This window comes from Hyalella azteca, unplaced genomic scaffold (genome assembly GCF_000764305.2).
Source record: "Hyalella azteca isolate HAZT.00-mixed unplaced genomic scaffold, Hazt_2.0.2 contig12900, whole genome shotgun sequence".
Classification (NCBI taxonomy): domain Eukaryota; kingdom Metazoa; phylum Arthropoda; class Malacostraca; order Amphipoda; family Hyalellidae; genus Hyalella; species Hyalella azteca.
In genome coordinates, this window is record NW_025942842.1 from 143,563 (window position 1) to 159,795 (window position 16,233).

The window sequence follows — 16,233 nt, forward strand, 5'->3', positions numbered from 1 at the left end:
AACCATGATCATATCAACAGTTTACAGAGATATCATCTAGAATGTTTGCTGATTCAATTTGTTAGCGTATGTAATGTTATTTTAAACATTATTACTTATTAATTTCCCCGTATAACCTTCTCAGTGAACAATTTCAATCTCTGAAAGGACGATTCAAACCTCCATTATCCTATATTGATAAATCGTCAATCATGATTCGTATTACCTAAAAATCATCAGTTGCATGTACATTTTCTACATATACACTTGTAAATTTTCCAATTGTTAGATTGGAAAACAGAATATGGAGCGCTGTAATATTGCATCTATTTATAAACAAATGATAAAATAATTAGAATTCTGAAGGATGAAAATGTGTTCGTGCAATGAAGATAATATTGCATGCACCCAAGACATGAGAGACACAATTAAATCAATGGAAAAACTATTAATATTAAAACATCTGCTGGAAAAATTTCGTTTAGATGAAAACTAAGTGCTGGACCACTAGAAGCTGAGAAAGATTCCGGTGCTACTTGTCACGAAATGTTGAACAACATAGTTCAACGTCATTAATAGCAGCACAGTTCAACGTCATTAATAGCAGCATAGTTCAACGTCATTATTAGCAGCATAGTTCAACGTCATTAATAGCAGCATAGTTCAACGTCATTAATAGCAGCATAATTCAACGTCATTAATAGCAGCATAGTTCAACGTCATTAATAGCAGCATAGTTCAACGTCATTAATAGCAGCATAGTTCAACGTCATTATTAGCAGCATAGTTCCACGTCATTAATAGCAGCACAGTTCAACGTCATTAATAGCAGCATAATTCAACGTCATTAATAGCAGCATAGTTCAACGTCATTAATAAAATGTGAATGTTTTATTTTATGAACACGCTGGTGTTTTACTGAATAAAAAAACCGTGTGTTTACCCGGTGACAAGTTTTAATGCTGACACATCCCCCATGAATTCGAGTAGTGGTAGCATATTTCAACTTGTTATTCCGAGGAGAATGCTATTTGTACAGGACTTTCTCGTATCTTCGTCCTTTGGGAACTGTAAATGTGCTATTCTATGAAGAGCCGCCATGGAAATATAAAAAAATTTGATAAATGACTCCCAGCTGCTGCAAATAAATAACAAAAACTGCATAAGAAAATTATTCAATGAAACACGCGCGATGTATACATATGAATCAAATAATCAATAATCCAAATATTTAAAAGATGAATCAAATGAACAGGCCAGCTTGATTCCCCGGAGTATGACAGGCATCTGTTTCAAGCTCAAAATATGAATATTGTTGTACATGTAAAATAAACTGCGTCTAGTAGGCTAATCCTTGGGCTACAAATTCCAGTAAACATGGACAGTTACAGATGCAGAAACGACGGCTACACTACTAAAGAATTTTTCTCTTAAAGGTCTCCTTCTCAATGCCGTATTTCTCGCAAATTTGAACGAGTTTTTAGTTACCTCAGGTTGCAGGGCGGACAAGAAATTCATATTAATTAGGAATATTCCTGACATGGAAATTAATTCACTTGATTCACATTCTAATGTATTATTTTATCGATTTATTCAGTAATGCTGATGAAGGAAAGCTTTTTTTCAAGTCATGCATAGGGTTATGAATAGACACCAAAATAATAAAAGTAGGTAATCGAATTACGGAAATTTGGAAATAAAATATTAGAAAAGTCATACCGCTAAAAGGTTAAATCTGGGATTCTGCTCCATAAACACGATTGCTAATCTGCTTGGCCGTTTTAATCTGACAGACTCATTTCCTCAACATTACGGCCTTCTACCATGCATGCAGATTTTGTTTTATTTTATCTTTGTTTAGTTTGTGTTTGCACACCCACCATCTCGGTAAAGAAGATGACATTACATGCATTACATTCGAGGTGCTATGCTGTCGGTACAGTACTTAAATTATAATAGAATGTTTAGATGATGTCACTAGAAGATGCCACTTAATTGATGCATTGACCAATTTTTTAGTCTATTTATAGCCTTTATACAAAATTAAAAAAAAACTTTTTACTTTCCCGTTAAGTCGTGATCCATATCTATAAATGAGAGAGCGTTATCAATTATGATCTCTTTCATTTTACATTCTCTTCAGAACTATCGTTTCCCAATAATTGAAAATTCTCTACGTGACCTGGGCTTGGTTGGCATATAGCCGCCGCGACATATATGCATTTCTGTTATAAGAAATATTTCTCTGGCCCTGCATATGTCGTGCAAAGATCAATGCAAAGTTAAACGTAGCGCTTTTTTCCGTTTCAACCGAGGCCATTTTTTGCTATGACTGAGGCCAGAGTCAGGCGACAGAACTCTGTTCTATGAAACGATTATTATCGTATAAAAAGTAAAAATAATTTAAAAACAAGGAAAAATCCCAGTAAATTCGCTATTTCTTCACTGAAAACGTTATGGAGGCCAGTTTCATCATCAGTTCAAAAAATTTAATGGAATGCAAATACTATCAGTAGTGATTTACAATTGCAGGAGGATTCACATGACAGGGTTTTCGCTAAAAATAGAAAGTGATTTCAAAAATTCGTAGATCCAAACCACCAGAGGGTTTCGATTTACTTGGGTTTTAATCTCTTTCGCGTTTATTTAGATTTCACTGCTAATTGTATTAGTATTCTATAGAATATTCTTTAACTTTGGATGGAACTGATCTCCGAAACTTTTTTAATTAATATATAGCTAATTTACTGGGCATTTTCTTTGCTTTTAATTTCTTGGTGAAATTGCGATTTAAGCAGACAAATGATAAAAGCACTATAAATACATAGTAACTAATTACATTTTCGTTTTTGCAACTGAAATACCGCACCAGTCTGTACCCGCAGAATTTCCCTTTCTATTTACAGAAGACTTTCTATTTATGACCTACTCTTACCGACCTCCTATATATTCCACTCGGTAAAGCTAGCCCACTTCCATCGCAGGACTGGTGTCCTGCTTTGCACCAAACACATAAAATATACAAAGAAATGACCGCACGTACTAGGCAAATATTAGCATATTTCGATCTCGGCTTCTGCATGCTAATAAATAGCTGAACATGACTTGCCCCTGAACATGGTTGTGCCATGGTACTGCTTGTGTTTGGATTGGAGCTGCATTGTGGGGCTTTTGATGCTCGTGTTGCTAAAGGTATAAACATGAACCTTGCATCGTTTATAATACCAATATATTGTAAGGAATAGTTTTGTAAAAATATGATGTTGATGTTGCTGTAAGGTCGCAGGCATACATCCATATGAGATAGCAACGTATGCATTATTGTAATGCAGCATTATGATGATGTAGATGAAAATGAAAATGACACGGAATTTTGCCAATAAAGTGGAGGTGTTTATTAATGTTGTATGATGTTACCACGTACTGACTTCTTGATTGATACAAGCATCTTACTTATACTTTTTTATAGCACCTTCTGCTAAAAAATATATATACAAGCTAGCACTGAAAACAAGGCTGAAATTCTGGAATCATTCCTCTTATAGTATTTTTATTATTATTCTACGAAATAGTAATCGTGGCGTCTGGTTCAAACGAACTTCAAGGGCACGTTACACATAAGTTTAATTGCAAGTGAAAATAAATTGACACGAGAAGTGATAAGCACGGATAAGAATGCCCAAGCACTTGATTCATAGGCTCTGCGAAATATTTCCGTCTTTGGGCCGATGTTCCGGAAGCCGGCAGACTGTACCAGGTTTTAGCGGCGGCGACCGCGAACGACCGGGAACGCTCTGTCGCCGAAAGTTGGTAGACGTGTAGATGGGTTCTGTTCTAACCGTTGAGGCAAGAGGTTCCTTGTGCTGAGATCCCGTGACAGTAGCCGGCTTCGGCCGGCTGCTACGTCATCCTTTGTAGAACTATCTTTCTCGAACTTTGAAAATGCCGTGCTGTCCCGCTCCGAGGCGTTGAGCCGGCGGATGCCATGGTACGACCAGCTAAAGTGAAGTTTAAACTGTTCTGACATGGGGCCGCATTGAACCAGTCTTCAGAGGCTCCCATAAATTCCAATTAAAGAAAAAGAAAGACGTGTAGATGAAACGACGAGGACCGCTGTTGATGACAAACGCAGTCGTCTTTTAGAAGCAAATCCGACACGAGCTGCAGATATTCCGTGAGATAAGAAGGCGCCAGACCGTGAAAGCAACGGAACGTCAAAACAGCGACCTTGAACTGTGCGTGCTGTTGCATGCGCAGCCAGTGAAGATCGCAAAAGATCGGCGTCACGTGGTCAAATTTTCGCTTAATTATTGCACACCAAACGCGCAGAAGTGTTCATTACATATTGCAGTTCATTTACTGCTGTGGTCGGATGTCATCGAGTGTAGCATAACCGTACGTAGTCCAATCTGGTCAGAACGAGCGCCACCACACTGGCCTCAAGGACCGGCCCCGAGAGACAGCGGCTGACGCCCCGTATTCGACTCACAGCGCCAAAACAAGCGGTGGTGACTTTTGCAATGAGATTGTTCATATAAAGTTCCAAGTCCAGCAGAATTCCCAAGTTACGAACCGAAGATGCAGGCATGACCAATTCGTTGCCCACGCGTACAGAGCGGGCCGGAAGCTAATGCTGGCGCCGAGCAGCGAATTCAATCTGAGGAGCGCATTCAGTCTGAGACGGCGTCCATGCAGACAAACGTCCGGTCCTGCAACGCAGCAATCAGTAAGCGCACAGTAACCTTAAACTTGGAAGTCGTCGACGAACGTATGCGGGTTCAAACCACGTGAATCAATTATATCCAACACGTCGACAGTATCACCCAGGAAGAGGGTCGGGGCGAGAACCAATGCCTGTGGTACGCCGCAAGTGACCAACGATGGCATAGAAGAATAGTTCTTGAGTCAAACGCATTGGAATCTATTGCTGAGAAAGGACTCAAACCCCTGCACCACTCTGCCAGGCTGGCCGAATGATACGTCAATAAAGTGGCGTGGTCGACCGTGTCAAACGCCGCCGACCGGTGTAGTAAAACCAATGCGGCAATGTAGCCGCGGTCTATTTGCTAGCAGAATAGCTGAAAGCACCTTCAGCACAGAGTCGAGAGATTTTAGAGTGTCTAATACAGAGATATGAAAGGCCCCATCAATTATCAATGAGCGCGTCATACCAGAAGTTTATAAGAGTCATTTTAGATTAATTATCGAGCCATTATAAGGCAACTTTGGCTAAACTCAGTGTGTATCCCAAAAGAAAGAACTTGAGTGACTCCCGTAAATAAAGACTGGCATGCCTCAGGATTGCCTCATAGAGATTGCTGCGTAGAGAAATCGGTGCGTTCCCTGACGGACCGATAGGTCGTCGACTCGATACAGCAGAAAGTTTGAATTGACGGTCATAAGGCCATGATCGGGTAAAGTCACAAGTCTGGGAAAGACATATCTCAATTCTGCGAAAAAAATCGCGTGTCACAGCAACCGATCCAGAACGATAGATGGTGACTACAAAACCCGTAAACGAGGCGCAGGTGACCCAAGCACATATAGCAGCTCAAAGGTGGTGGGTCGGACGCCGATGTCAAGAATGGTAAGGTGCACGCCTCTGCCGGCGACTGTAGCTACTTCAACGCAATTCGTCACCAGGGTGTCGGATTGCATGTGGAGCCGCGAGATGGACTACCTACAGCCCTTCAGGGTGAAGACGGGTGATGCAAACGAATCAGCGTATTGCCAGGCCTCGGTCAGGAGATAAAGACATCTAGTGTGCGCGAGCGACACATGGAAGAAACTCGTCAACCTCGTTGTTCAGTGAATGGATGTTGAGGCAACCGAACGATAACCGGCGACACGGCTGCGCACAGGGGCGATCACCACGAACGCTAAACAAGTTTTAAGGACTACGGGTCGACACATGCCGATGCTCAGCAGCAACATTAGCAGACGTAGAGTTCAGCGCAAATGATTGCCGTCGTCGCAACGACCTCTTGCCAGTGATAACGAACACACCGTTGCCACGCACTGCTCGATAGCTTGCAGCAGGACTCTTATTTCGGCCGGCAGGGCATCTACGGTGAGACATGCGAGGCGTGGGGATGGCACAATAAGTAAATCTATAATTCTTTCACAGACGGATGGATCAAGAGCTGCAGCAGCTGACCGCAGGCGTAACAGTCGCTTCGCCGAGTAAGATAACGATGCCATGAATGGCAGCCAGATTCAGCTAGGGTCATGGATCACTGACGCACGTCTATAGATAGTCAGCTCAAAGCTGAATATAGCGAACGTCAGAAACACGCACTGCTCGATAGCTTGCAGCAGGACTCTTATTTCGGCCGGCAGGGCATCTACGGTGAGACATGCGAGGCGTGGGGATGGCACAATAAGTAAATCTATAATTCTTTCACAGACGGATGGATCAAGATATGCAGCAGCTGACCGCAGGCGTAACAGTCGCTTCGCCGAGTCAGCTAACGGTGCCATGAATGGCAGCCAGATTCAGCTAGGGTCATGTAACACTGACGCACGTCTATAATCAGCTCAAAGCTGAATATCGCGAACGCCAGAACGGATTTGCGTCCAGCAAGCTAAGTGAGCATCAAGCAAAAACAGAGTTCAAATGGAGCCTGGTGACGTACGCGGTACGCCCACTCCTGTCACTTTCAGATTCGAACCAAGATGGCTGATCAAGCCAAGATGGCCTATTAAGCCAAGATCTCCAATTAAGCCAAAATGACCAAACAAACCAAGATGGCCGATCAGTTTCGGAACAGTTACAGTCGCCACAGTCAGATTTAAAGGCACAGCATTAGACGTCAGAAGATCGTTAAGTGCAGTCCTCCATATCAGAAAAACTTATAAGAAAAACTTGCTCAGAACTTACTCAATAGTTTTAAACAAGAGGGCCGATCAAGCCAAGAGTATAGGCCAGCTTTGCACAGAATCAATATCATTCACTTACCTAACTAACTCTAATCTTCATCCTCCAGAGCATTTGCTGTTTCAAATATATATCTTTATCCAAGTTTTCCTCTAATTTATTTACTCATAAATAATTTTCAGTTGCATTACTGATGTCTTCTGTTATTACTTCTTGCAGAAGGTATCAATTCCAGCTCAACATTTTTGAGATCCTGACAGACTTGTTCACTAAAAGGTCGAAATATTTGAAGAGCTCCGAGATGCTCGTTTCAGAATTTTTTAAATCAAGAGTTAATTAGTTAAGTTTGCATCACAATTCACGGAAATTTTCAATGTTTGTAAGAGTTCGCCAGGAATCTTGCTGCAATTTGTATTTTGAAATTACGAGATCACATGATGAATTAAATTTTGATGATTGAATGCAAACAAAATCCAATCAAATTATCAAAAAATCATAAATAAACCGATGAATTAATAAGAATATTTCAGTTTGCTGAAAATTAAGTTGTTTGAACTCACTAACGTACTTTCAAGGTCGGCGTCATTGATAGTTCATCATAAATTTTTACGATTCTTCACGTGTTAGTTCCGTAGACTACGAATGGATTAGCAGTGATTCAATTTGAATGTATTCAAATGGCAAGTGAACTTCTTTTACGCGCCACATTAGTCGGCTTCGCAATCTCGCTCACGATCGATGAATCGTTCTGCTTTGAAACCCATGATCACGAATAGCTGAATTCGCTACCCCCTCCAGTCTGATCGATCTTTCGTTACACGTGCCCAATTCAACAATTTCCATACTGAAGCAGTGTTGGTTCAAAGTTCGTGTGGTGAGATAGGTCAATTGACTACAGCTGCTTAGGTGCCAGGATGACAATATCTATAGCATTTAGATTGTTGATGTTGGCTCCAGGGCTGATTTGAGCGTTAATTTGCTGGTCTACGGCTGCGCACCCGGCTGATTCGACACACGGGACAGATACGGACGGCTCCGGCGCGCTCCGTCCGGGTGGTGTAAAATTTTTTCGCGTATTGGCAGACGACGCTAGGCCATACGACGTCAGGCTATTTTCCTGTTGGCTGATCTAATTCAATGGATGTGATCTGTCTGGTGGCATGTGGCTGATAATGTTATAGTCAAGAAGCTACGATAAGGAATCATGATAGTCCATTCGAAGTACGGCAGTGGTGGTCTGCGACAGGCGTCCCAAACTGCATAGACCGCGTATCATGTCGCCGGAGTATTATTACGAGCTTAAGACGAGAACATTTCGGTATATGCTAATAACTACATTGACTGAGTGTCATGTCGCCGGAGTATTATTACGAGCTTAAGACGAGAACATTTCGGTATGCTAATAACTACATTGACCGAGTGTCATGTCGCCAGAGTATTATTACGAGCTTAAGAAGGCCAGAGCATAACATTGCGATATGCTAATAACTACATATAGACCGTGTGCCGTGTCGCCAGAGAATTATTACGAGATTCAGACGAGAACATTACAGTATGCTAATAACTGCTTTGACGCACATCCGCAATTAAATAAAACGATCTTAATTCACTGACGAATGAATGAATAATTTGAACCGCACTACAGTATCACGTTGACATAGAATATTCAAATTTTGAAGACCTGGTGTTCATAACCGAAGGCACATTGCATAATGCCTGTCGTCTTAAAAGGCACAGCCATCGCTGTATCAAGAAGTGCAAAACCGAACGTTTATCAGTTGTTGGTTCTGCCAATTAACTGCTTAAATATTAATTGTTAATGTTTATGGAAGGATTTAAAATTATCACATGGAGCTACAGGCATTGATTTATTGGGCTCCTTCAAGCAGCCTCTGGTCTTGAACAATTTGTGTTATAAACAATCTGGTCTTAAACAATTTGTGTTATATATACAATGAAATTATCTAACTACCACGTAACCCGTAAGCTCAAATTTTGTAGAGCATCATATAAAATTGTTTAACAAACGTGCGAGTGTACATACATCGACGTCGTTCTAGTAGCGTAAGATGGTCATGTATCGCTCAAATACCAGCGTCTGACGAGAGCTATCGTGCGGAAGCTCGACCAGCAGCTTTTTTCTGTTATAATAAGCAGATTCGGCCCATCGAGCAATGGACTACCGAAAAAAAGCTTCTAAATAGCAGCGAAAAACAGCAGATCGCCGCTAACGCATGATTCACCTCAATTAAAAGCGACTCGATATACTGAGGGCCGCCCAAAATGTTAACCTAAATTTCGACTGAGTAACTGCATTAACTATGTGCCGCATTGTCAGAGTATTATTACGAGCTTTAGATGAGAACACTGCAGTATGCAAATAACTGCATTGACCGTGTGCTTTGTCGTCAAAGTCTTATTACGAGCTTTAGACTAGAACACTGCCGTATGCTAATAACTACATTGACCGTGTGCCGTGTCATCAGAATATTATTAGGAGCTTTAGACAATGACATTCGCTCATAGTTCGCTCATTCATACACAATGACATTCGCTCATAGTTCGCTCATTCATACACAATGACATTCGCTCATAGTTCGCTCATTCATACACAGTGACATTCGCTCAACATTTCCATGTATGAAAGCCCTGGTCACAAATGTGAACTTAAAAATGCGAAATGGTAACCGCCCCACCGCTTTGCAAAGTAGAGGAACCATGTCATGCTTTAAATTCAAATTTCGCAGCAACACATGAAGCATCAATAGCCTTTATAAAAAATATTGCTCTGATTTCCGGAATTTTCGTAAGAAATTCCACTCATTTAAAACTGTGGGAATAATTAGGTCAAACTCTTAAGTTAACGAATGTGATTACAGCTTGAACTTGGTTTAGCATAGTATCATAATATGAACTTTAGATTTTTAAATCTAAAATTCTTTCAGGCATTATACTACACTTTGAACATCGGGTAATTCTTTTTAATGTTTTACACCATATATTCGCAGCGTGTCGTGCATTTGGATCAGACTGAGAGGGCAATTTAGCGACTGTAATTTATACAATGCATTGTCATGATCTCTACTCATCTGAATTATTATATAAGTTCCAACGTCGATACTTCGATCCCGCTAATGCTTTAAATCATGCGAGACCATTACTGAACGACACTTCACTGAATTCGCTGAATACATTTTTAAGCTATTCTGTTATTAGGTCGCCGTGCAGACGTTGTACGTAACGCGGCTCCTAACGCCTGCCATATTTTATTATGCCGACATGCAGACGTTGTACGTAACAACTTCCAACGCCTGTCTTCTGTTATTATGCCGACATGCAGACGTTGTACGTATAACAACTTAAAACGCCTGACAAGCTCCTCCTGCATTGCATAGCGTAGCATACAGAAATAATATTACATAGCATGTACGAACCAAATTACATCGTAGAGTCCAGTATATCCATGCTACATCGAGCATACATGAACTATGCGACATTACAGTTAGCTGGTTAATAGTTGAACTTAGGAGTATTCGTCTTCACGTGATGAAGCATCAAGAATCTCGAGTTTGTTCCCTGGGGTGCGTCTATACGTTATTCTGCTGAAACTATACAAATTTTACTGTTAATTATTTGAATATGATGCGCGTGTTTAATATTGCGCTACATAAACATTGTGGCCGCAGCTCATTAATTTAGAGATTATGTACATCAAAATGCCCATATAGCAACACTTGCTAGAATAAGCAATTTACCGACACGTATCTCCGCCTGCCACTTTTACTCTGTCCGCGCCCAGGGCCGCTTTACCTGTTCAGTGTTCCTAGTTCATTTTTTTTATATTTTTGGTGTATTTTTTGAGATTCTCTGATATATGTCATAACCCTGCCAAAGTTTGTATTATGTATTCATTTTTCGTGTTTTTTTTCATATATTCAATAATTGCAACTGTTCAGTTCCTTCACTATTAAACGAAGAAACTTAGTATAAAATTCTTGAACCTCCTTTTTAAGCCTAGAGCTCAGTACGTCAGGAGGTGTAACTAGTGCTGAACCGTTCTAGGCGTAACGTCCTTTGAGGAAGGCGTTACAAACATGAATCTGCCAAAATTCTACTTTCGAAATATTTGGCGGATATAAATTAATCTAAAATAACTATATCACACACACTGAGTTGCAGTATCCATGCTATTGAGAGGCGATGAGCGTTTTCAGATTTTTAGCAAGATTTGACCGTATTACATAGGAGTCATCACAAGGTAACCAACCACATGTCCGTTGCAGATCTCTTTCCTGGGTATTGTTCCCCAGCGTCATTAGGAGATTAGTTCAGTGTAACGTTCATGCCTTTATTCAAACATTGCCCTCTCTTTAGTACCTAGTGGAAATAAAAGCAATGCATGGTTTGAAATTTAACGAAACAATCAAACAAAACTAAATTTAACAATACTTTGAATCACAACTCACTATAATTATAATATCAACAAAGAAGTTAAGATTGGAATATTAAATGATTGATTGGATTAAGATTAATTAATGATTAAGATTGGATTATTAAATATAAGAATATTTAAGATCAATAATTAATAGAGGCTATTTAAATTTATGATCTATAATCATAACCAGTGAAAAAATAATTATTTAAACGCAGAAGACTTAGAAGCTTAAGTTGCTATGCAATCAACGACGTGCTCACGAGCTTCTAAGACCGTAAAGTGAAGTGACCATAAACTTAACTAAGTTTCTTTTTGCGAATACGATGTGGCTAGAGAAGCAAATTATTGCTGCGTTGGTTTAACAGTAAGGATTTGAGTAGTAAATTTACCATATTTTAGGAAGCCATGAAAAATTTCATTTTATGTGTTACAAGATAATTGAACATGAAATTTAACTTCGCACCTAATACAAAAAATACAATTATTGAAATTTCCCTCTTCTATTTGCATAGGCGACATCTCGCATAAAAAATAGGATTTAAATCATTGATATTCCAGTTTTACTACTGCCGTATTACCGCGTTTCTATCATCAATTTATTGTTATTATCTATCGCATTAAGAAATATATTCAATTGGAAAATATATTTCGTGAAATATCCGGAGCAAGCACTGGCAGCTTAAAAACATTCAATTCTTTTCAAGAAAGCTGCTATTCACCAGCAAATGTAACCATGACAACGTTTAATATTTATTGTAAATAGATAGATTTCTTGCCAGATTTTAAGTTATTTATATTTTAATTTAAGCGATGATATAGTACGGTGTTCGGTTATACGATTCCATGTCCTTGCTCTTATTACGTGTTAAGTTAAAAATTTACCAATCATCAGTACTTTCACTTAGTGTTGTAATTCAAATTTTTTAAATAGCTTTTAATGAACTAAAATAGAAATTTCTGTGCATGGCGGAGTTAAAATCGTGAAACTACTTAATTACGCAGCAACCTGATTTCCTGTTTTTGTTCCCGTCTGCTTTAGTCAGTTCCGCCTTTGAACCTAAAGTGTCAGGGAGAATGTGAATTTGCGCATTTATATATGAGAATTAAAGATTTTCTTCGTGAAATATTTCCCAAATGTTAGCTTGCATTTATTATTGGATGATTATTTTAGAACTGTTTGCACGTACATATGTTGCTGTCATACCAGCTCAAACGCTGCCTTCTGAAGTCTCAGACCATCTGCCTCCCTTACGATCTCAAAGAGAACGTATATACAAGTGTACTCAGAAAATCAAAGCGCCTTTTAAGGGTTGGAGTCCACTTAAAGAGTGCAATAAGTACGGCTGGACAAACCTGGGCGACCAGAGCATCTCCACTGAAATTCTTGAAATGGCCAATGATTTAATATGAGAAAACGACAGTTTCTTCTGTACGCGGGTTAAACCAGGTGCTTCTATGAATTAAATATGTTACAATTAGGACATTTAGGGGCCAGTAACTTCAAGACAGCCATTAACCTTTATTGCAGATGAAAGGCCGTGAAAGTATTTTGCAGATGTCACGGTCAGTTTTTTGTTCCTGCCGAAATGAGATGAAAATATGAGATGAAAAAATGTAATATATAAAATGAGATGAAAATATATAATATAATAATGAGATGAAAATATATAGAGATGAGATGAAAATATATAAAATAATAACATAATTATAAGAAATTTAACTATCAAAGTTTATCTATCGTGCACATGCTGCGCTACTCGGCCCTCCTTCTCGCTGCACGACGCCAGTAAATGCTGGCACCAGCTAGTGAATGGCTGCTCAGCCACTCGCCCTTCAAGTTTACAAGTGCCAACACGCAATCTCATCGATGTTTGTTAGTGGAACATATGACCCGTGCAATGCTTTATACTGACCATAAATTCGCTGCTATATAGAATCATTGACTTGCATTATTGAAACTCAGAGGCCTGTTATCCAATGTCCGATGTAACATCGTCCGAATTCTGCTATTATTTATGGCAGTAATTCTGATGCATGAGCTGATATGGCGTGTTTACAGAATATCTGGGCTTCCTAACGGTCAACAAGGCGCCAATGGAGTAGTATGGTGAGCCATCATGGACACTGGTCTCTGAGATCGCTAATGCGTTAAGTGACGACGAAACTATGTCAGTCACGAATAACGGCTATTTGGAATGATGCAATATAATATTCATCGAAAGTGTAATATTTCTGGTTACGGTTACATCACTGTGATGATAAATCAAGCTGTTCATCGATTTATTTAGTAGATGAATTACTTGATGTTGGGAAAATCGAATTGGCAAAAATAAATTTCTTGATACTGCATTAACTTTAAACTATAAATCCTGGAAAGTATTTTAATTATCTTGCTCCGCATTAATATTTTATAGTATTGGGTGATATGAAAAGATTGCATTTTTAATTTTTGGATTTTACATTTAGAATGCGGAAACCTGTTCTTGAAATAGCCAGGGATGAGGGCATTACCGCTCTGAGATCAACTGCCGTGATATTTCGAGCAACAAATATTATTTATGTTTTCAAATGCCTGCATTGACTGCTCTTCTTAAGTGCTATACAGATTACGGAATTTCCGTGAACTCTGAAAAACTTTTCGTATATGACGCAGCTCTCAATCGTAAATAATTTGGAAAAATTCCCGAGTGTTCCTACCTATCTTACTCCAGCATACCTGCGGAATCAGAAATTTTAACGCAGAATATTTTGTGTCTTTTCAAACTTAATCTTGCATGGATGCCCTGACGGCAGAAAGAAAGAGCGAGACCCATTTCATGAGAAGAGCAATTTTTTCCCTTGAGGTTTGAAGTTTTCGGCGCGTGAAATTAGGGTTCCTCATTTGTCGTTGCGTTCTTACGCGAGACAAGTCGTGGCCATCCGCAGGAGGTGACGAGGCACAGTTCCTTTACTATGCACTATCCTAGAGAACGAATGGACTGGCTACTGGTGCGAAATGGTCGCGTCTGCAACGTTTGCAGTTGCAGAACTGTGCACAGAACTGTGCAGTTGCAGAACTGTGCACAGAACTGTGCAGTTGCAGAACTGTGCAGTTGCAGAACTGTGCACAGAACTGTGCAGTTGCAGAACTGTGCACAGAATTGTGCAGTTGCAGAACTGTGCACAGAACTGTGAAGTTTCAGAACTGTGCACAGAATTGTGCAGTTGCAGAAATGTGTACTGTGCAGTTGCAGTTGCAGTTGATGCACAGTAAAGCCAGTGCAAGTCTTTCTAAAATAGTAAGCTCGTACATGAGAACGTGTATCGATTAAAAAAATATAAACAAATGGATGAATTACTGCGCATTACTCAAGCTCAAGCTTATTAAGTAACATGGCCGTAAAATATGAAACATGGCAGTCAGCACAAAGTTACTAAGTTGCATGACTGTAACATATATAACATGGCACTCAGTATAAAGGACAGTTGGCTCATGTTTAACTAGAAACTCAGAACAGTGAAGATTCAATTCCTTGTCGCCTTCTTTAATGGATAAATACAGTCTCATGGCTATCAGCCAGTGACAGTTTGAGGGCGTTAACCACATAACGATGCTGGTCTTGTCAAGTGCAGGATTATGTGAGCTCCCTGAAATTTGTCGCTAATTGAGCACTTGTGCTAGGGTATTTGGGAAAACGCTCCGTCCATATTTTTTCCAAAACTGGAGCACTTGTACTTTGGTTATTTATAAATTGGTAATCTCCAAGTCTTCTTTTCTCAGAACCCCGTAGTGGCAGGCGGCTGCGAGCCACCATGGCGTTTCTTTGTTATATTATTGCTCGTAGACAAACGCCAACGACTTCAGTCCCAAGAGATTTTTCTCGTCTTAATGTAGATGCGCAGAATCTCTAGGCGTTGTGTTGGCCGGCATTTGGACTGCTGGAGCGAAGTCTTCTTGTGCATTGTATGAATGTAGACTCTTAACTGCACTCAGCGTTGTTGCATTTCTCAGGAATATTCAATGAAGAGATTTTGCGTCCCATCATGCAAATCTTTCCGAGTCGGTTGAATAAAATTATAAGAGGTGCTCGAGCTTTAAAATGTTTCTAGATCATTAACTGTTTTAAAGTTTAATGCATTCCCCGCTCTAGGGTGCATTTGGAAAGTGCATGCATATTTTCCCGTTATTAATTATTGACAATATTTGATTTACGGATCTGTGTGGACAAAAGTCTCTTCCAAACGCAAACGTAGCGGATTTTACCTTGTTGGGGCTCTCAGAACACCCAACTAGCCTACAAGATCGTATAGGCTTAGCTAGGTCATTGATGACTCACAATTGAAACACTTTATTTCACCACACTTTCAAATGAACACATTAAAAAATCGATAAATAATAAATCAGCACATTAACACTTCACAGCTTTCATCTTAGATGCTTTTCTTGTGAGACTTAGTCTTGATTTGATTCTAACACTTGGTTTGAGGCTAAATCTCCATTTGAGTCTAACTCTCCATTTTGAGGCTTTCCTCCGCTCCGGCTTTCCACGGCACAATAATACTATCCTCTCTTCATTTCGCATTAGCCTTCAGTACACTCTAAACTAAACTGATAATTTAAAATTTCGGACTATAAACAACTTGTACAATTAATACTACGGTAGTTAACTAACAATGATTTCTATCCCTTCCAACCTTATAGTGACCTTATAATGCTATCGTAGAACGAATGGGGACACATCGTCTTCTTTTAATTCTTATATATAAATTTCCGTTTGTATCTCCGCATGTGCAAAGTTTTATTGCATTATTAGCCGAGATACTTTCCTGATTTTTTACAAGGTTGATATGAATATAAGTTTCAAAAGCTTGAACTAGATTAAATACTCGCACATGTTCTGTTGATAGCCCAAAAAGACAAACATGATATCAATTCTACATATTCAACTTCTTGCTGTTTCTA